Raw genomic sequence first — 12979 nt, forward strand, 5'->3', positions numbered from 1 at the left:
ATGCACATTCCCTCTTGAGTTTCATTGTTTTATTGTCACCAACTTTAATTGTTTTGTGAACAAAATCACTAGACTGAAGAAGACAAAGTTGGACAAAGTTGGGCAATCTCTATATTCATTATTGAACTGTTTTGCCACAAATGGTGGCACATAACCAGTGAAATGTGATTGTGTCAATCTAATAATTAGTTTTCCATTGAATTTGGAGGTAAAATCATCATTTAATAATAGGCAAGAAACTTGACTAATTCGAAATGTTGGCAACCAATGAGTCTCGATTAAGATTAGCTGCCTTATTAACGGAAAAAATAGGATTAGCTGTAATAATGATAGTGGAATTAATATGAATATTGATTGAAACCTAATTATAAGAAACTGTCACAAATTTGTATGTCTATTTGTTTCAATGATTTCCCAATTACATGATTACCATATCCTCCGGCAGAATTTATGCAAAAAATAAAAAATATTCAATTAATAAAAGTAATATGCGATCCAAATTCACTCTATACTCGAATGATTTTAAAAACTTTAAAAATGAACAGAAATGAGATTACTATTAATAAAGTGAATTTGGATCACTTTCATAATCACATTCATGTTTTTTTTAAAAAATTTCTTACCAAACTAGTTTCATTGTATAGACCAAATCAAACCAAATCTTAATCTCATTAAATGGTATCGATTACATGAATCTTTTTTCTCTACGCGGCTCTATCAACAATCATTTCGTTAGTCAAATTACGTAGATTCATAACTCTATTTACTACACTTAGGGGTGTGCATAATATCGCCAAAACCGCACCGAACCGCACTGCCAAGACAAATTCGTTATTATTTGCCAATCGAACTGCCGGTTTTTGGTAAGAAAAATGGCAAATTCTAGTGACACTTTTATCAATTCGCCGGTTTTTATTTTTCTTCAAAACCGCACCGACCCGCACCGCTATTAAATCATGTTTTATAAGATTCTAAAAATTCTTTTTTACTTAAGTTTGCTTGTTATTCTATACCTTAGAATATAGTATTACATTATTGCTCGAGGGGAATTCAAGATGTCAGTAATCCAAAATAAAGTTGGATTCCAATTCACTTTTCAATCCTTTTTTTTTTTTTCTGGCCATGTTGCAAACTTGCATCAGCTCACTTTTCAATCTAAATACTTTTCAACAGTAAACATTTTCAATATATTATAAACCCTGAATGATATTAATTTTATGTATTGTATTTGATCATTGTAACTTTCACAGATGCTTGTAATGAACTGATGGCATAGTCGTTGATATTATCATGTTGTTGCTACACTTGCTGCATCAGAATAAAGCTTCGCAAGATGCTTAACATCACGGTATCTCTCGTCTTTTTTTTACTCTTTGATTTAAGTTTTGTAATTTGAATTATATTTTTTATAAACTGCCAATCCGCCCGAACCGCTATGGCAAATCCGCCATTATTTGCCAACCAAACCGCCGGTTTTTGATAAGGAAAATGACAAATTCTAGTGACACTTTTATCAATCCACCACCTGCCATACAGTTTCTATTTTTCTCTCAAACCGCACCGACCCTCACCGCGCACACCCCTAACTACACTAGCCAACATCAATTGAGGTCTACCTTGTCCCCTAACACTTCCATCTACCGTCACTGCATCGCATATCTTCACTACTGCCTCTATTGATCTCCGTTGAATATGACCAAACCATCTCAATATATTCTCTCTCAACTTATCTTCTATCGGTGGTACTCCTACCCATTTCCAAATATACTCATGCCTAATTTTGTCTTTTCTAGCCTGCCTGCATATCCATCTAGGGGTGCAATTCGGTCGGGTAGGGAGGTTGTCCAAGCCTAACCCAAGTTGTGTTGAGACCTGCTCAGGCCCGAATTGTAACCCGAGGTTGCCTATCTAAGCCGACCCGAGTTACCTGCATTGCCTGAATTGTAAATGAATTTTATTTTTTTTGGCAGTTGCATTATTAAATTATTAAAATTTGACTCTATTTACATTTTTTTTAAATTTATTTATAGAAAATCATTAATACCATCAAAACAAATAATTTATATAACGTAAAAAAGATGCCGCTATAGTAGTCTCTACAATTTATGAGTGAAAATAAAAAAGTAAGATTTTATGTTATTTATATATATAATATATATTCAGGCCTCGTTTGGGAACATTCTATTTTAATAACTTTTTTATTTTTTGACTAAAATATGAGGTAAAAAAAAAACAAATATGTTTGGGATGACTTTTTAGCTTTTTACGAAAAGATGTGCAAAAAGTATAGAGAAAAGAGAATCTTTGACTTTTTGGTAAGTTGTTGACTTTTTGATTTTTTTAGTAACTTTTTGACTTTTAAGCTAAAAAGTAATATTGCTAAACGAAGCTTTAATATGATTTAATAATCTAAATTACTTTAATATCATGTAATGGCTAATAATTTATATATATATATAATATTTTTTTTATATCTATGTATGTATAATTCAGGTTTCGGGTTACTCGGGTTGTTTGACGTCTTTGCCCAAGCCTGTTCAAATTTAATTCGAGTTTTTAAATTTTTGCCCAAGCCTGTATCGAATTTGAAAATATCTTGTCCTGGCCTTAAAAAAATTTGGGCTGGGTTCGGGTTGCTTGGATTGAGCCTGCCCAAGTTGCACCCCTACATCCCACCTTAGCATCCTCATCTCAGCAATACTTATCTTATCTACATGTTGTTTATTGGTTGCCCAACACTCCGTCTCATACAACATCGCTAGTCTAATAGTTTTTCTATAAAACTTTTCTTTTAGTCTAGTGGATACTCATTTATTGCACAATATTCCAGACGTACTTCTCCACTTAAGTCACCCCGTTTTAATTTTATAGATCACATCCGCATCAATCTCCTTCGCCGTTGTGATAATAGACCCTAAATAACGAAAATGTTCACTCTTGTATAGTTCTTGATTCTCAATCTCCACTTCTCATCTACTTTCATTGTTACTATTACTAAATTTACACTCTATGTATTCTGTCTTAGTCCTACTTATCCGAATTCCTTTAGATTCAAGTGCTTCTTTCAAAATCTCCAACTTCGTGTTAACTCATTCTCTACTCTCATCCACTACCATGATATCATCTGCAAAAAGCATACACCATGACATATCATCTTGAATATTTCTCGCCAACTCATCCATAACTAAAGTAAAATGATAAGGAATTAAGGTAGATATTTGGTGTAACCCTACAGTAATTGAAAATTCATTTGTCACTTCAACAAGCAATCTGATAATGGTCAACACCCCTTCATACATGTCTCTAATCACATCAATGTAATCTTTTGTTACCCCTTTCTTCTCTAATGTTTACTAGATTATATTCCGGGACACTCTATTATATGTTTTCTCAAGATCGATGAACATCATATGAATATCTATTTTCTTTTCTCTATACTTTTTTATTACGTACTCTCCTTAAAAGATAGATCGCTTCCATTGTTGACTTACCTGGCATAAATCCAAATTGATTTTCTGACACCTTTGTTATATCTCGCAATCGACGTTCCATCACTCTCTCACACACTTTCATTATATGACACATTAGCTTAATTCCTCTATAGTTGTAATTCTGGACATCTCCTTTATTCTTATAGATTGGCACTAAAATACTCTTCCTTCACTCATCTGGCATGTTCTTAATTAATAAAATCTTGTTAAATAACCTAGTCAACCAAGTAAGCCCCTTCTTACCTAAACTGTGACGTCCCAAAAAATCGGGAACATCAGAGAATATATTAACAAATAAATATATGATTTATCTAAGGTTACAAGAGTAGGAAACGTCACTAATGAATCGTTTAGCTAATAACCAAGTAAGATCTCAAGAAGGTCAGAGGAGTTAATATAGTCTCCCTTCTAAGTCCAACCACCTTAGATAGCAAAACTATCTTTTTGACAGATCTTGACAAAGTATTAACACAAAGTCTACATGAGTTAACAGAGCATAAGGATGGGTTACAAATGATATAGATATATATATATATATATATTATATTAACAAAATCATGTCTTAAATACAACAAGCAATTAATCACTTAAAATCTCAAAACGTTTTTACAGAACTATTTCCTAACTCTCATAGGGTAGCCATACATCTTCAAATCCTTCAGTCTTGCTTTCGACCGGTCTAATAGTCCTCAACACCTGGCATGAAATGCCTTGAGTTTTGAATACCCAATAAACATACGCACACCCCGTTTATTTTTCCCAATCCAGTACACCATCACAATTATAACAAGTAAGTAATGAAGCATGATAATCATTCAATAATAAAGGATTACAAGGTTAGATGTTAGTAATCTAGAAATCCCCCAAAGAGATTTGATTCTCCTAATCGCAAGAATTGGACACCGGACTATTCGGAACTCCCTCTTTTGCGGCTTTACAGATCTTACCACGGATGCTTGCAACGGTTACATACCGCGTAACGCCATCGGTGGACCTCAAAAGAGACGGTGAAAAGATTTTATCCTTGCAAAAAATTTTATCCTCCTGAATGTCCCAGCTGGACCCAACTTATCTCACCAAATCAAATCATCGCAAGAGTCCGAATACGTTCGTTTCATTCTAGGGTTTATACGATAACTGCTTGAGCAAGACTTAACATTAAATTAGGGAGCAAATCTCATCAATCCATACATAACACATTATCATCCCTTTATTATTCAAGTGATCAAAAACCTAATACCACCCCAATCAAGGTTTCCGTTAAGTTAGATGCTTTAAATTAAAGTTAGAACAACTTAACAAGATAGTAATATCCATATAAGCATGAGCTTCATCAAATGAAGAAGATAAGGAACATAACCATAACACATGCAATACCATACCAAGACATGATCATATACTAATAAGCATATTCATGAAGACAAGAGTAGAAAACACCAATGCAAAACTAAATTTTCAAATTCAATACCATTTAAAGATTAAAATTAAAATGACCATTTTAGATTTTTCCTGAGCTTGGACCTCCTATGGTTTGTAGAGAATTTTATCTTGTTTTCAGAATATTTTTCGGAAATAGAATAACTTTTCTAGATTTTTAGTTATTTAAAAAAATTCCAACGCTGTCCAGATTTGTCAACCGTTACGAAAATTAGATTTTCTTGTAAACCGCTCACTCTTTTTCAATGAAACCAATTTTTCTCGAAAAATAACTCTTTAAGGAAGCTTTTGACATAAAATCGAAGTCCAAGAGATATTTCTACATTTTTCTATAATTTTCAAAAGTTGGCTGTAAAACAGGTTTTTAATGCACAACACTCCAAAGTAAGAAGATTGGAGAGTAAAGAGGCCAATTAAGGAAAAAATTTCACTTCTTTTGTGATGAAAACATACTAAATAATGTGTCAATAACTCAGATTTTTAGAGTGGTGGTATGTCTTTGGAAATAATGTGAGATATGGGAAGAAAAATATAGTTTTGCATCTATTAAGAGGAAATATGAGTAAAAGAAGGATCAAGCCTAATTCATCAACTTTGAACACATGAAAACCATTACAACACATCTAAAATATGATTTTAAATCTCTAATAACATGTATTTGAAAAAGAAAATAGAAGAAGAGATGGTGATGTGGCTTACTTGTTACCTAATTGAAGCGTTTGCACAATTTCTTCTCTTTTTTCCTTTCCTCTACCACCAAAGCTCATTTCCTCTCTTTTTCTCTCCCCCTCCTCTCTAAATATGTAGTGTGTGAGTGTGTTTTGTGCTCAAAAGTGTAGAGAGGATTGGTGTATTTATAGAGGAAAAAAAAAATTGGTGAAAAGTCCAAAGTGTTCTTAGTTCCAATTCAATTGAATAGGCTTGGATTTAGTTAGGATGTAATGGAATGAGTGGTGATTAAGGCCTAATTGTGTACTTAAACAAGTTCTAGTTAGGGTTATGTTTAATTAGAACTAAGCTAGTTACAAGTACAAGACAAACACTACAAGAATTAACACTTTTGCAGACCAAAATATTGGTCGCTAAAAGTCCATTTTTAGTCGGCAAAAGTTATCCGCGACCAATTTTTTTGATCGCTACTTTGGTTGCCAATTGAGGGTCGGCAAAAGTAATTCGCGACCAAAATTTTAGTTGGTCGGCAAAAGTTGGATTTGCCGATTAAATTTTTGGTCGCTAAGTATTGAATTACTGCGACTAATCCATTTTGTCGCTAAAACACTTTGGTCGCGAAAAGTGATATTTTTCCGACCAAATATCTTAGTCGCCAATTGTCACATTCCGCGACCAAAAAGTTTGGTCGCCAATTATCACATTCAACGACCAAAAAGTTTGGTCGCCAATTGTGACATTCCACGACAAAAAAATTTTGGTCGCCAATTGTCACATTCCGCGACCAAACATGTTTTGCGCAACTAAAACTTTAGTCGGCAATAGACCTATTCGCGACCAAATTCTATTTAGTCGGCAAAAGTATAACTTACTGGAGCACGAGTGCCCTTACTAGTTTTGGGGCTTTGATTAGCAAAAGCTATTGGGAATTTGGGACAAATGTACAACATTTCACACTCTCAGTTGCCATGGAATGCAAAAGATCGGAACGTTTCCCCATCAATCATAAACATTACAACACAACTTTATTTCTTTACAATCGTGTCAAGTACAAAGAGAGACAGACACAGAGAGAGAACAGAATCAACTTAACCTTCCCCACCAAAAAAATAGCAAGACTGTCTGCAAGATAACAAGATAAAAGCTACATAATAAACTTTACATTCCCAATATATCCATTCATGCAACAGTGGCATGAAAGTTACCCTTAGATGGCTTTGCACATTCGCTTGCTTCTTAAACCATTCTCCAATTCTCCTACTTAATGTATTGGGAAAGCCACTTAAAGCCATCGCCATGTCCCATCTTGCGCACGATACTGCACATGAAGACCTTAATAGGACGGACATTTGAGTCAACGAGGTCAACATTACCCTTACCGGTAGTAACACCAGTCAAACCCAAGTAATATCTTAACTCATCCTCTGAGGCAGCATAGGGTATGTCAATCTTGTCCCCAAGTATGAGAAACGGGACATTTGCAAGTGAATCGTCTGAGAGGAGGGCATCCAGCTCCTTTTTGGCCTCTGCAAATCTCTCTCTGTCGTATGCGTCAACAAGGCAAACTACAAAATCCACCTGCATGATGATCAAAAATTATATACTATTTGTGAACAAAATTCAAGACTCTTTGTCATATAAATGAGCTGTGATTTGTCCTTTTCGTGCCTTGATAGAGAAAAAAACTAACAGTAATAACAATAACAGGATGGAAAAACATTGATTCGGGCAGTAGTTCATTTAGCCAAGATTCAGCCCTCAAAACTAGAAATGCATAGATAACAACTGTATGAATGTGAAAAATAAAATGAAAACTGAATAAGTACATCATATAATAATTGAAACACTCAAAACTACATATGCACAGTAGACAGAAATAGTATGAAAGTAAAAAACAAAAATGACAACTGAAAGTACATGATGTAAAAATGTCAAATAGACTAGTTGATTGCAGTAACTCAACTATAAAATTTCACCATTGTCCATTGCAGTAACAGCACTGCCATGATCAAGAATGTAAAAATGTTTTCCATGATCTGTTTATGGCTTGATCAGTCATGATCATCAAATGACCAACTGACCATATCTCAAAGTATAAAATGTAAAAATGTTTTAAACCTGATCATATCTCACTGTCATGATCAACTATAAAATGTAAAAATGTTTTAAACCTGATCAGTCATGATCATCAAATGACCATATCTCAAAGTCTTCACACTGTCATACTGTTTTCCATGCTGAAGTCCATGAATCTGCTTGATGCTCTGAATTTCAGCGTTCTCCATGATCTGTTTATGGCTTGCTTCCCTCACATTAAGCAATTTACCTCTCAACGGGAACACCCCATAATAATTTCGACCCACAAAAATATTTATTGAGGTATTAAGAAATGATCAAGAAATTTTAAAACATCAACAAAACATTTCCAAAATTAATAAAATAATTCAATGACCCCATAAAAGCAATGTCATAATGAAAAATTAGCAAAAATTCAAAATCTCAATAGTCTTAATGTATATGCAAATAAAATCCACATATATGCAAACAAATACATTAAAAACTTACCAATTTCCCTCATATGTGCTATTTTCATGAATAATTTCCTCCTTCGCCAATTCTTCTAATATAGCACGTTGACGTTCATTTACGGCACTGCTAGAATAAAAGATGGAACACAAATGAGGTTACATTTTCCTAGTTCACTTGAAACACACTGCTTTAGTTCATTCCTTAATTAGAATTTTAAAACTGACTGGACCTATCATGTCATCCATTACGCCCGATCCATAAATAAAAATTAAAATTATTAACCAAAACCCATTACCATTATAACAATTTCTAAACACCTGTATGGGACAATATTCTAGAAATTTTTCGAGGTACAAATGAACAATTCTGCATTATTATAACATTTGGTCTGAATAAAAAAAATTTAGTAGAGTGAGAAAGTTTTTGAGACAATTACCTTGATTTTCTCATGTTTTTTGGCCAAAAAAAAAAAGCACTAATATAATCGGACTTCAGCATCTAAAACAAAAATAAAATAAAAAAAGAGCAGCTTGAATCATCACTTGTCTAGACACAGTTTACATTGATGTTGTGAAAACAAGATGAAGAATGGTTAATTTGTAAATAGATCTTACATTTTTATTCTTTTAAACTATCACAATATTATTAGTAAATACATGAAAATTCTTAGTTATTCAGTCCTTAGGCAGACAAGAAAAGAAAACTACCAATTAGATATACTTAGGGTTTGCCTCTCATAATAGTTTCAAAACCAATCTGATAAATTCCCCCCCCCCCCCTTAAATCAATACATGGAATTTCATCACATTTAAACCAAACCAAACCAAACCAAACCAAACCAAGTCTTAAGTCCCATCAATTTCATCATATTTAGATTTAGTTATCATCTGCAAATACAAAATAGAAAATAACAAAAAGTCAAAGCACTACAAAATTTTAGTGGTGAATGGCCTATTCATCAACAATATTAGTAGGACATAACACAATACAATAAGCATTGCACAGAAGCAAAGTCAAAAGGACAAGCTGATGGCCACAAATTTTGCAGAGCAGGAAAAGTTGTAGAGCAAAAGAAATTGAAACATAATTTTAACCACAAAGAAGAAAAAAGTTTTCAAGCAACCCAACTTCAGCTTCATGCTCTCCGCATTATCACCATTGCACCAAGCAATAGTCCCACTTTCCACATAATAAGTGCAGGTTGAAAATCAGTAAAGCAGAGGGGGTACAGAACCATAAAGAAGTGAAGCACAAATAGCACTGTCCTACAGGAAATTGAACTATAAACCAGAGGATGGTTTTTCATAACGTTAGATGGAAAGTAGAATGGAAAGAAAAACTAAAGTTCTAAGGGAGAATAATATATAATAGATTATGGTCATTATAATTGGCAAACATATAAAGGAAATAAGGCATACTTTACAAAGGGCTCTATATTCCTTCTGAAGGCGCTTTACACATGCTTTCTCTGCCATCTAGCAGCTTCCAATGGTAAGAAAACAACAGATCAATTCCCTAGCTTAAGTCCCCTGGCTGTCCCTTGATTTTGTAATATGTTGACTGGAAAACATAAGAGTCATTCTACAACTTGAGAATTAATGTGTGAACTAAAAATTTCTAGAGCAGAAAAATCAAGTCATGAATCTAATCAATACTTAAACAGGACAGATACTAAAAGGGATAATTTCTATTGCAAATTTTTTTGTAAAACTATATCTTGTATAATGAATTATATCTCCATTCTCACTAATTTTTTAAAAAAACTTGCATCAAAATGCATCAATAGGCAAAAAGTACATGTTTTTTTGGCTCTAGACTCCCTGTTTTTTTATTATCCTGTGTTGCTTCCTCTCCACCACCTCCACCAGACCATCTATCAGAGTTCTTCATATCAAAATCTGAATACTAGAAGAATCAAGCCAAATATAAGCATGGTCAAACACATAGACAGTTCTAAGCTTTATTATCCAATTCAAAGAAATTAGAAAAATATTACTTCTTCTAGATCAGTTTTTCAGATAGAAAACTTATCGTAGTCCATCAAAAATTCCAACTCCTTATTCATCCATCTTCTTTTGTTGAAATATGGTTATAGAAATGCTCATATAATGAAGCCTTTTCGAAAAATTATGGTAGTCAATCAAAAATACTAATAGATGTTTTCTTTCCCTTCCCGTCCAAAAATTTCAAACAAACTTTTAAGGTCTCTTTCACACTTTCAGGTCTTTAAAAATCATCCATTAACCAATGACATCAAGATCCATAACCCTCAAAACAATTTTAGGAGAAAGCCATTGCTACGCTATCACGCTTACGGGCTATCCCTTCAACTATACAAATGTGAACAAACTTTATGATCTCTTGGGCTTTCTGAACCACACTTCAAAATGAATGATGCAGCAAATTCTGCAAGTTTGTACTTTTAGAAGAAGCTTTAAGGGCAATGGTTAGTTTAAAAAGGAAATTTAAGCTCCTTTAAGCATAACCCCATCAACCTCCCATCTCCACCTAGATAAAATTAAATGTTTAAACCTTAATGCAGGTGATGGTAATCCTATGATTTAGGGATCTCATGCATATTTTATTTCCTCTCTCTGAAATTGACTTAAAGATTTCTTAAAGCTCCCCATCTTTAAAAAATAAAAATAAAGAAGAAGGAAAAGGACAGTTTAAAGATGAGAGATCATAAGAAACAAGTGTGAGCACTTTTTGGGTTATGAAATTACATGCATTATTCCTTCACTGAAACAATATATACAGTTTTATCAATTGCGACATGAAATGCCCATGGACTGAAATTCCTGCACAACCACGCATTGTAATGCCATCCGAGAGAACCACCCAAGCAAAACAAAAAATAGAACTTGCATTTCAAATATGTGATGGGAAAACTAAAACTGTGTTGATCTTGCATAAAAGCCCACAGCAAAAAATGCTAACAGCTACATTCTCATAACATTTCAAGTATTTGTACAACCAACATATATTGCAAGTACTAGAGGAACTAATTCCAAAATTTGATACGGTACTACAAAGCACATAACTAAGCATGTGGTATTTACAACTAAACATAAAATAATATTTTATGGTATTTATATACAACATTTAATTAAGCATGTGGTTCATCAGTTGTGAGCATTAACGGTGAAGCTCAAGAGTTAAGAGAAATTCTAAATCAGATAACCAAAATCTTTACCTTTAGAATCAAACCCAGAACTAAGTTTCTTAATCAAATTGGCACAGTTCAGTAACTAATATATACTCTTGAGATGGCTGCGCAAGGTGCGCGATCTCATGCCCATTGCTGGTGCCCATTTTTTTTTTTTAATATAAAAAAACCCATAATTTAAATAAATAAGGAACACAACTCTATTACAATTGTTTTTTCATAACTGTTTGTTGTTATTATTACTAATATCTTAGTCGAATTCCTGACACAAGTTGGAAAAATATTAACAGTTTGATGCATATATAGAGGAAAACATTGAATTGTAGAAAATCACACACTTAATTCTAATATGAGAGTTCAACATAACCACACAAAAAACAAAAAAACTATATATAGATTCCTTTTCGGAAAGAAACCAAAAATCAAATAACATAAACTATTAGATTAACAAACAAATAAATACGAATCAGTAGGGTGAATGGGCATAGGGTCTAAATTTGTGTTCCCAGAAAATACTAATACCCTAGCAAATTATATATTAATATGCATGTTTTGAAACATGACACACTTTCATTCGACAACAGTAAATTTAGAGATCTCAAAAGTTTTATTTAGACCATTCTCTAAATGAAGAATGATCTGAATAAAAATGTAAAAAATCTGATGCATAAGTTAAGAATGTGCAACTCCGTAATCAGATGTCAAAAACTACTCTAGATTCAAAATCACACAATCCATCCTATTGTGTTAATCACTAAAATTACACAAAATTAACAACCAGCAAGGTTCAAAAGTCCTACCAATTTCGACACCGAGGCCTTGCATCCCGGAGACAAGGACGTTAGAGACGAAGAGCCGCCTCATAGTCTCGCGTCCGTACGCTGCTAGCTGTTTGCTGTGCAGATCTTCATTGATATCCATCGGATTCCCATTACCAAAAGCCATATCCGGCAATACTATAATACTAGCGCTGCTTAGGTTACTACTGCTGCCACCGATAATGCTGCTATCGCTCTTGTTACAGTCCTTGGGCGTCATATTAGCTTCGGTGGCTGTTGATTTTCTGGTGGAGGATTCCGATGAAGAGATGTGAGCAACGGTGGTGAGGGACTTCGGTGAGCTAGAGAGAGTGGGCACCGATTGAGAGAAAGAACACAGGGAGGGAGAGGGCGGACCGAGACTCAGAGCGAGACAGAGACAAGGGAGATTAGGGCTTTTTATTTTAATTTTTTTTTCTGCTTTCATGGTACAAAACGACGTCGTTTTAAAATTGGCGACCAAATTTATTTGTCGCAAAAAAATTTCAATTCCCGCCCCACTAAAAATCAAATTTCCCTCCCAAACTTTTGGCGACTAAAAGACCATATTAGTCGCAGAAAAGGTACCTTCGCCGACAAACTTTTTTAGTCGCCAAATCTCAATCAACGACGACTAAAATATTGGTTGCTAAAAGTATAAGTTGTTGAAAATAAGTTTTTGGCGACCAAATTTTTGGTCGCCAAAAAATATGTGACCTTCCGCGACCAAATTTGTAGTTGGTCGGCAAAAGCATACCACTTTCTGTGATCAACTCATTTTTTGGTCGCCAAAATATAACCTGTTGCGACCAATAATATTTGGTTGCCAAAAATAATGATCATTCGCGACTAATTAATATTTGGTCGCCAAAAGGTAACTTTTAGTT

This window comes from Camellia sinensis, chromosome 1 (genome assembly GCF_055761805.1).
Source record: "Camellia sinensis isolate YWXY chromosome 1, ASM5576180v1, whole genome shotgun sequence".
NCBI classification, from domain to species: domain Eukaryota; kingdom Viridiplantae; phylum Streptophyta; class Magnoliopsida; order Ericales; family Theaceae; genus Camellia; species Camellia sinensis.